This window comes from Haplochromis burtoni, unplaced genomic scaffold (genome assembly GCF_018398535.1).
Source record: "Haplochromis burtoni strain Fernald_Lab_line unplaced genomic scaffold, NCSU_Asbu1 Contig_455, whole genome shotgun sequence".
In the NCBI taxonomy this organism is placed as follows: domain Eukaryota; kingdom Metazoa; phylum Chordata; class Actinopteri; order Cichliformes; family Cichlidae; genus Haplochromis; species Haplochromis burtoni.
Genome location: NW_024582816.1, coordinates 447,474 through 458,277, shown reverse-complemented (window position 1 = coordinate 458,277; position 10,804 = coordinate 447,474). Strand labels below are relative to the sequence as shown.

Here is a 10,804-nt window from a genome sequence, read left to right as displayed (position 1 = left end):
TTTAATTTACATATTCCGGAATATGGAGACCTGAACACAAAACACACAACCCCAGGTCTGAAGCACAAACGGAAGCCTAGTTATTTATATACTTGCTCTCACGTCACACCACACTTTAAGTTTCGATCAAACAGCCTAGTTGGTTTCACTTTCACTTCATTCTAGCTGCAAAAGCACGCTCTGCAAAAGCATGCAGTTTCCTGACAGCACTTTTTGGCAGAGAGTGTACTCAGAGTTAGGCCTTTCTCATATGAAGCAATATAATCAGCATATAAACATTTAAGATGATAAATTTAAACCTCAACACAAGGCAGCAACATCCGTTCTCTGGGCCTGTGTGAGATGGTCGTCACAACGGAGGGAGGCGGGAATGGTAGAATTTGGCACCTCCGGCCCCAACTCATCTCGCTCCTTAACCAGGCAACTTCATAGTCAACGTCCCCCACCCGCCGTGTGACCACAAAGGGTCCTTGCCACTTGGCGAGCAATTTAGAGCTGGAGGAATGGAGCAATACAAGCATTTGTCTCCTGGTGAAAACTGCCTGAGCCTAGCCCCTCTGTTGTACAGGCTCTGCTGACATTGCTGGGCCTGGAGCAAATTCTCCCGTGATAACCTCCCCAGCCTGTGCAGCTTTGCTCTCAGGTCCAGAACGTATTGAATTTCATTCTTTGCAGGGCTCGACCCTTCCTCCCAGTTTTCTTTAATCAGGTCAAGCACCCCCCGCGGCCGTCTGCCGTACAGTAATTCAAAGAGAGAAAATCCTGTGGAGGCCTGGGGTAGCTCCCGCACTGCAAACAACAGAGGGTCTAGCCAGTGATCCCAATTTCGTTCATCCTCGTGAATAAACTTACGAATCATGGACTTTAAAGTCTTATTCAGCCTCTCTACCAGCCCATCAGTCTGAGGGTGGTAGACGCTGGTCCGAATAGATTTATTGCCCAATAATCCGTACAGTTCCCGCAACATGTGCAACATGTGCAACATGTGCAACATGTGCGACATGAACGACGTGCCCTGGTCAGTCAGTATTTCTTTCGGAATACCGACCCGGGAGATGACCTGAACCAGTGCCTGCACCACGCTCTTCGCTGAGATGGTGCGCAGCGGCACTGCTTCCGGATATCGCGTTGCGTAATCCACCAGGACCAACACAAAGCGATAGCCACGTGCACTCCGATGGAATGGCCCGATGAGATCCATGCCAATGCACTCAAACGGGATCTCCGTCAGTGGTAATGGGTGCAATGGCGCCTTCAGAACAGCCGGCTGGTTAACCAGCTGGCATTCTGGGCACGACGCACACCAGCAGTGCACGTCGGCCCAAATGCTCGGCCAATAGAATCGGGCCATTATGCCCTCCAGAGTCTTCTCACAACCCAAATGCCCTGCCATGGGGTTTGAATGAGCTGCCTGGAAAATCATTTCAGGGCAGCTATTTTCTACTGCTCCAGTAGAAAATCTTCCATGGGGTGCACAATGGGAGGCAACCGTAGAAGACCCTGCCACCTCTTCCCCCCCAGAGTCAGTGTTGGTTGACCCCTCATCACCGCTGAGCGCTGCGCAAACGTTACACAAATTTACAGACAGCAATCGCATCCCCACGTACTGCCCCAGTAAGCTGTGGAACCCCGGCCAATTCGTGCCAAAAATTAGGGGATGCGACAGGCGCGGGCTTACCGCCACCTTTACTGTATGCGTTTTGCCCCTGAATTTCAGCAGCAGCGACACTACCAGGTATTTTTGAACATCCCCATGCACACATTTCACCACCACCTCCTCGCTCTGCTTCCAACAATACCCCAGGGCAAACCAAGTTTTGGTGAACCAGGGTTTGTGTAAAGCCCGTGTCCACCAAAGCATGGCGTATAACCCCTCAACACCTTACCGGTATGCGGTATGTCCCTCCCGGACCGAGAGTGGGTCCGCATCCTCCAGCTGAACTGGAATCACATCAATGTTATTACTATCATTATTGTCACGGTTGTTAAAGAGTGGACTCATGCAGGGAGCTCAGAAATAAAGAGTGCGTTTATTTATAGTGCAGCAAGGTGACAACAGTTCAAATATGCAACAATGGTGGTAGTGCGTCCTTATTTCCATGTAAGCTCGTGCGTGGTAGTGAGTGCCCGTCTCTCCTCCAAGTACTTCCTTAGTGTCCGTGACTCCTCCGTCATTCCCTGGGTGAACACACACACGACAGCAAGATGAGTACGTAGATCAGACAATACTTCAACAACGCTAGTGGCTCGAAAACGCTACCAGGCTTAGTGCAATACTCCAGCGCTGTCTGTCGCTCAGCCACACCAATAAGTAGCCCTGCCGAAGATGGTAGTTGATTGGCAGAAGCTGGTGGTATCTAAGATACTGATAATTCTGATGAGCACTCCTAACTATTCATCTGAAATAACTCAGTTGATCTGGTTCATCCAGACTTACCAAAGATTTGTGCTTCATTTATTACTTTAATTAATTTTTGTGATTATCACAGAAAAAAGATGAAAAAAAAAACAAAAAAAACCAAAAAAAGGAATGTTTACAAAAAAACAACAGCAGAGATTTGACAAGTTTGCTCATAGAAATCTGTCATTAGAGAACCCGAAAGTATAGGAAATATAAAGACTCTACTCTGTTTCTGTCTGACTTATAAGCAGATTTGACGAAAAAAAAAGGCATTATTAATTTTAAAATATTACATTTATTTCAAATTGATTTTTTTTTTTTTTAATTTTACGGTGTCTGATTTAATTAATGGAGTCCTGGTAGAAATATTTTTGCTTCTTCTTTTACAGGAATGACTCTGTGGGATCGTGATGACCTGATGAAAGATATAGCAGAAAGACCACAGGCATCTAATGATTTTGAAATTGTTGCATCTGAATCAATTTCAGGAAAATCTTCAGCTCTAAGCATTGATCCTTCATTGAAGGCAAGTTTCTTGGTTGGACTGGTTCAGGTTGATGGATCTGCAAAATATCTGAATGATAGTAAATCTTCCAGAAATCAGGCCAGAGTAACACTGAAGTACAAGAAAACCACAAAGATCCAGGAGCTGTCCATGAATCATCTTGGAAGAGGAAACGTGAAGCATCCATATGTTTTTGATCAAGGCTTAGCAACACATGTAGTCACAGCTATCCTTTATGGAGCACAAGCTTTCTTTGTGTTTGACCGTGAAGTTTCTGAACAGGAAAATCATCAAGATATACAAGGCAACTTGAAGATGATCATCAAGAAGATTCCAAAATGTGCTATAGAAGGTGAAGGTTCCCTGAAAAAAATATGTTACGGACAAAGCCAGTCTTGATAAATTCTCCTGTAAATTTCATGGAGACTTTTGTCTTCCAAAACCACCAACAACCTTTCAAGATGCAATAAAAGTCTACCAAAGCCTGCCAGGATTACTGGGAGACAAAGCTGTACCAGTGAAGGTCTGGCTGCTGCCACTGACAGCTTTAGATTCTTCTGCTGCTAAACTCGTCCGTCAGATCAGTACAGGATTAGTTCAAGAAGCACAGAGAGTCCTGGAGGACTTCAGTGAGCTGGAAATGAGGTACAATGATGTACTGGGAACCAGCACTGCACAGCAGTTCCCACAGATTGATAAAAAAATTAAAAGTTTCAAAGAAATGTGCTCTGAGTTCAAGCTCGATTTCCAACAAACTTTGGCCAAGAAACTTCCATCAATCCGAGGAGGAGGAGAAGAGGAAGCTGATCTTGCAGAGATCCTGAAGAAGAGACTTTCTTCACCTTTCAGCAGCAAAAACCTGAACGAGTGGATGGACTGTAAAGAGAGAGAAGTTGACACTTTAATGTCTTTTACCAGGATGATGAAAAACACCAAAATCATCTCGTCTCAAAATGATCTGTACAAGGAAAGTCTGAGTGCAGAGCATGTTGTGTGTTTTGTTTTCACCTCTCTGGGAAAGGATGAACCGTACCTCTCAGCTTTATCAAAATACTTAAGAGGAAAAACCAACCCAGACCTTCAAGATCCTCACACTCATGATGTAGAGAAGGAACAATGGTACGCCTCAAAAGAAGTAACGGCTGAAATGAGGAGAAAAGAAAAACTCTTCAGTGATTTTGCAGAGGCCAACGAGGAGAACAAGAACATGAAGTTCCTGACAGTGGGGTTAACTAATGAGACCCAGGAAGGTTCCAGCATCTACCTTTATGAAGGTGGATTTGCTGTCAGTGAGAACTTTGAGCCTCCTTCAAAGCCTGAAACTGTGACAGCAGCTGACATAAACCACAACAGTGTGACACTGAAGATTTCTCCACCCAGGTTTGGAGCAGAGAACATCACCTCCTACTCTGTTGAGTACTGTGTCAGTGGAGAGGATGGATGGCAGCAGAAGACAGAAGCAAAGGCTGAAGAAGTCACAGTGAGAGATCTGAAGCCAAACACAGAGTATGTGTTCAGGTGCAGAGCAGTGACCTCAGCAGGTGTCGGACCAGCTAATGTAATCAGTGATGCCATTAAAACCTTACCCTGCAGCCCTCCTGGAAAACCTCGACTTGAACCAAATTTAACTGAGATATCAGTGAGCTGGGAGAAACCTGCTGAGCTCGGAGAGGATGTGCAGATATTGAGCTACATGGTGGAGTATTCAAAAACAGATAATAATGAGGAAGCTCTGCAGTGGAACCAAACAAAGTCAGCAGGTGAAAAGGTGATCCTGTCAGGTCTCCAGACAGAGACAGAATATGCAGTCAGGGTCAGATGTGATTGTGGTTCAGCTGGAAGAAGCAAAGAAAGCATCATTGTTAAAGTCTGCACAACAACATTTAACCGCCTCGCAGAACTTCTCAAAAATAAAAGTGAAAAGATAAAATCTGATTCCTCCTCAGTTTACAAACTGCCTCTGACAGAAGAACACATGAACATAGATGGATGCAGGAAGTTTAACTTTGGAGAAGAAAGCACGAGGCTGAATCGTACAATAATACTTTTTGGAGCGATTGGATCAGGAAAGTCCACTCTGATCGATGGGATGATCAACTACATTGTTGGTGTAGAGTGGGGGAATGGTTTCAGGTTTAAATTCATTAATGAGGATCAGTCAACATCACGAGCTCACAGTCAGACCTCTGAAGTCACTGTTTACAAAATCAACCACCAGGATGGATTTCAAATCCCGTTCTCTCTGACCATTATTGACACTCCAGGCTTTGGAGATACAAGAGGCATAGAAAGAGACAGAGAGATCACAGAGCAGCTACGTAATCTCTTCTCTGCTCAGCACGGTGTCACTGACATTGATGCTGTGTGTTTTGTAGCTCAGGCTGCTTCAGCACGACTCACAGCAACACAGAAATATGTGTTTGATTCAGTGCTCTCAATCTTTGGCAAAGATGTGGCAGAAAACATCAGGATCCTGGCGACATTTGCAGACGGTCAGCGACCTCCAGTTCTAGAGGCGATCAATGCTGCAGGAGTCCCATGTCCTAAAACAAAAGACGGGCTGCCGGTTCACTTCAAATTTAATAATTCAGCCTTGTTTGCACATAAAAGATCATCTGAAGGAGACAGAATGAGTGATGTTGGTGAAGGAGGACATTTTGATAAGATGTTTTGGGAGATGGGCACAAAAAGCATGAAGAGTTTTTTTACTGCTCTGAATGTAATAGAAACTAAACGATTGACACTGACACAGGAGGTCCTCAGAGAAAGAAAGCAGCTCGAGATTTCAGTTGAAAATATGCAGGAGCAGGTGAAACTTGGGTTAGCCAAGCTTGAGGAGATAAAAAAGAAAAGTGAGAAACTTAAAGAATATGAATTCGAGATCATAAAAAATGAGAACTTTGAGATTGAAGTTACTGTCATGAAGCCTTTTGAGAAGGAAATTTCTCACGCTGGAAACATCCTGAACTGTCAGCAGTGTCATTTCACCTGTCACCATCCCTGTACCATACCAAATGATGCATATAAAACAAGCTGTATTGCAGTTGGATCAGATGGATACTGTACTCAGTGTCCAGGCAAATGTTACTGGAATGTACATTTTTATCAGAAGTACATATGGGAGTATAAAGAGGTTAAAGAGAAAAAAACAGTGAAAAAGTTGAAAGAAAAGTATGATAGAGCCAGAGGGCAGAAGATGACTGTCCAGGGACTGGTTGAAAAACTGAAGGCTGAATATGAAAGTTTACAATCTGAGGTGGTGAAACTAATGGAGAGATCTTCCAAGTGTCTGAACAGACTCAAAGAGACATCACTGAAGACAAACCCTCTGTCCACTCCAGAGTACATCGACATGCTTATTGAAGAAGAGAAATCTGAGGGCAAACCAGGCTGGAAGAGACGAGTTCAGTCTCTGATGGTGATGAAAGAAAAAGCAAAACTAATGGCTAAAATAGAGAAAGGAGAGAAACTCCTTCACTGAACGTTCATGTGATCACAAAGAAGAACAAAGAAAAGGTCGAGACCAGTTTGAACTGAGACGATAAAGATTTGAACTCAGTCAACGACGACAAACAACGCATGTACAAAACCTCATATTTACTGTTTGCTTCCTGATAAGATCTCATTTTAAAATTGATTTATCTTTAACATAGAAGTGTGATTATATTTTATTGGATTTTACAATGTTCAACCTTTTACTTTTTCTTTTCAGCTTCTTTGATATTCTTTAAGTTTGATCTAATATTAAGTTAATTTTCTCAGTGACTCCTGATGTTGATGTTAATGGACTTTTTATTGTGTTGCTTTTTATGCTTTTATTTAAAGTTTAATTTTACTTTTTGTTTCCTTTCCTGGATTTTTCTGTAATTCAGTTGAACCATAAAACAGAGTAAATGTTTATCAGCTGTTTTATCGTCTGTGTGAGAAGACGTAGTTTTACTAACTCAGACGTGCCATTTACACATTTACAGCTTCATTTTCATTTACTTCCTGTGCACTCGTGCTGCCATCGTTTGTTCACAGTTCAAACATTTATTCAAACAGTTTTTAAATTTACACTCAGTGACTCAACACAGTGCTTGTAGTTTGGTCAGCAGCCCAGCAGAGGGCGCTCCCTTCCAGCATCTTCCTCTAATGTCTGACAGTGAGGCAGCATGAAGAACTTCACTGCAGCTGTTTGTAACAGTGTTTGAATGTTTCCAGTGAAGCTGTGCTCCTTTAGTCTCTGTGCATTTACTACATTACACATTATTTTATTAGAATCATTGAATCTGGCAGTTCTGCGCTCTGTATTCACACTGTGAGTTACAGCAAGAGCTGATTTTTAATCCTCTGCTGACATTTTAAATCTTTCTTCATCGTTTCAACATCAACATAAACTTTATGATCCTTGAGGGGCAATTTGCTTTGTAGCAGCAGCATAAACACACGACAAATACAGCCAAAAACACAAATCCCATAATAGAATTTTAAAAATCTACATTTAAATCTATTTGTTCTGCAACGAGGTGAAGAATAGCTCGTCCCTGAAGGCAACAGCTGATACTCTGAACACAGAGGATGTGAGCTGTCACCCCGAATCCTTCCTATCTTCAGGGTCGCCCTCCCTCTACACAGGAGGGAAACATCATTTAGCTTTATACCTGCTGTTTGCTGCACAGTCTAACAATGTGTTCCAGCCTCTTCTTATTCTTCAAGCTAAGAGACCCAAACACACCTTTATTGTAGCTTCTAATGTGAACTCTGATGACCAGGATGGAAACAGATTTTAACAGCTGTTTCTGGGCTTCAGTGAATTTTCCTTGTGTGCTTTTAAAAACTCCTCAGCTGTAGATGTTTAATAAATAATAATCAAATCACTTTTAATTACATTTAGGAGCCTTGTAACCCAAAATGGTACAAATACATTCTATCCTCCATCAGCCAGTCCTGTCATTAAGTTGTGTTTGATTAAACAGAGACATGAATCCCTTTGTTGTCGTGTCAGGAGCTGCACGCTGTGGTGACCTGTTGTAACAGGAAGCAGCTGGAAGTCACTTTATTAAGATCAGAATTCAGCGAGCTGATTGGTCCATATTCTCTCATTTGTTAGCAGGTGTCCTGATGTTTTTAAATAATATAATTTGAGCTCTGATTCATTAATAATTACTCGAACCTGCTGGATCAGCTTTAAGATCATGGTCACATGATCATGAGTTTGTGAGTGTAATGTTGTCATTAACATAAAAAGCTGACCTGCAGGATGATTTTGGTGAACAGGCCTCTCAGTCAGCATCACTGATCTGCTTCAGTCTGACTGCTGAGCTGGAAAAAAGCCGAACCTGAAGTTTTTTATTCTTCATCTTAAACATGTCAGCTCATCAGATAATGCCTGCATGCTTCTACACTGTCTGCTGTTTGAAAACAGATTTCACTGCATTTAATACCAACTTGAAGTTAAATGTGACTGAACAACATCAGAGGTAGAAGCAGCACAGAGAGCTGTGGTCTGAAGACAGATGAACACAGCGTGTGAGAAACTGTAATCTTTACAAAAAACTTCCAGTAACTGTTTAGGAATTACAGACATTTTTATACACAGTCCCTCATTTTCAGATACTCTAAACTGACTAACAAGTAGTTTGATAATTATGATTTGATCAACTGGTCCTGAATCCAACTGACACCCTCTTCTCAACGAGAAGCCTGAGGTCGGGGGAGCCCGACTATCCTGGAGGGACATTCCCTGCCAGGTGGACAGGTCACAGGTGGAGGAACTGGAGGGTCATGTGCCTGGAGGGACGGTCGATCTAGGACAGAAGGAGTATCTACCTTTTGGGAACCATGATAACAGGGTTCTTGCTGATCTTAGCTGGCTTGGACCTGTGTGATGGACCGAGTTGAAAACAGGAGGAGTCACAGGAATTATTTTAAAAATAGGGTTATTTAAACCAAAAATTATATTTACAAAAGTAATAAATGTTGAGCTCATAAAAGAGGTAAAAGAAACAAAACTCAACTCATGTAAAACCGCAACTTAACAAACCAACCGACTGCCCAAACAAACATAACTGACCTAAACATGAAATGACACACAAGGGTATATCTAATGGCTGATCAGACCACTATGACACATGAGGGTAACTAATCAAAACACAACTGTAAACAAGAAACAATGCAGTACAGTCTGGTTTGATAATAAACTAAACACCAAAGAAGAAAATCATTAAGCCCTAAACTCAAATATTTAATTAAGGGCAGCTACTTTGTTTTTACATTAAAGAAAACACACACTCTCCCCCTTCAGCAGGAAGTGGTGGTGCAGTCCAATTATCCCTGTTGCATTTAATGCTTTCACACCCTGGCCACCACATTTTGTCTGGCAGCGACTTCAGAGTGTGGCCATGGGTTTGTCCATCACAACCACCTTTCTGATGATCACCATCATCCCATGAGGCAAGCATGGAGCTCCAGACCGAGAGCGACTGATGGTCATTTGATATTTCTTCCATTTCTAAATAATCACACCAACAGTTGTCACCTTCTCACCGAGCTTCCTGCTGATGTCTAGTAGAACATTCCTGGCTTCTTCAGGTCTACGGTCTTATCTGACATCCTCTGACAGATTTATGGTCAGATTTATAGATGTGAAACTGTGAGTGTTAAAAAACATTTCCTGAAGATGAAAGTTGAATTTCAATGTTTTGTTTCTCTTTGTGCACCAATCTGTTCATCCATCCATTCGCTTCTGCTTATCCTTTTCAGGGTCACGGGGGGTGCTGGAGCCTATCCCAGCTGTCATAGGGCGAGAGGCAGGGTACACCCTGGACAGGTTGCCAGTCTGTCGCAGGGCCAACACACAAGGACAGACAACCATTCACACTCACATTCACACCTAGTGGCAATTTGTATTATCCAATTAACCTATCCCCACAAGCTGCATGTCTTAGGAAGCCAGAGTACCCGGAGAGAACCCACGCAAACACGGGGAGAACATGCAAACTCCACACAGAAAGACCCCGGCCTGACGGTGGAATTGAACTCAGGACCTTCTTGCTGTGCGGCAACAGTGCTAACCACCGTGCCACCGTGCTGGCACCCAATCTGTTCAGTAATGTTTAATTAATGTGCTTGTTAATATTACTTGAATGTTGTCTCGTCTGTCATGATCAGTAGCAGCAGCTGCAGTGTGTTGGTGCCACAAGGGGGCAGCAGAGTTTACAGCCGCAGATATCAGACTGTTTGCGGTTGGAGTTGTTTCCTCTCAGAGACCAAGAGGCAGACGACAGAACAACTTCAGAGGATCGGCGACCTCTGCTGTGAGTACACTGTGGGTCATCATGATGAATGCTAAATGATTCAGGTTGATCAGTTAAAGAGGCATTTCAGTCAGTCAGACTGTCTGTCGTCATTCAGGGAGTGAAACGCTTTCATCCCGTCAGTGTTTTATAACCAGCGAGTGAAACTGAAACCGAGTGCTGCCATTAATCAGCTCAGATAAAACAGGACGACCACACAGTAATGGAGTTTATTTATTTAATCCCAAATGTGGGATGACTGTGTCACTAATGTGTGAGTGTGGATGATAGTCTGTGGAAAACAAAAAGCAAACAGAAACCGAAACAAACTGCTGGGGAGGAGAGATGGAGAAGGTTACAGGGTGTGGTCCAGCAGTCAGATTTCCTCAGGAAAGAGAAAGCTGAGTGATCAGAGCGCGCTTTGAATAGTCCAAAAATTACCTCGTACCTCCTACCTCCTTAACATTTTTTCTTCATCACAGTGGGAAACATTACAAGGTCAAGGAAAGGTATTAAGGAGGATTTTTAAGGACTTAAAAACAAGAAGAAACTACAGTGACAGAAGATGAACTACAAAATGTGCATCTCACTCTGTGTTCTTCAATTTATATGTTATTACCA

General features: G+C 42.9%; 1 pseudogene; it reads left to right on the top strand.

The window, feature by feature from the left end:
• Positions 1-2,703: 2,703 nt before the first annotated feature.
• LOC102313536 lies at positions 2,704-9,617 on the top strand (annotated as a pseudogene).
• Positions 9,618-10,804: the final 1,187 nt, after the last annotated feature.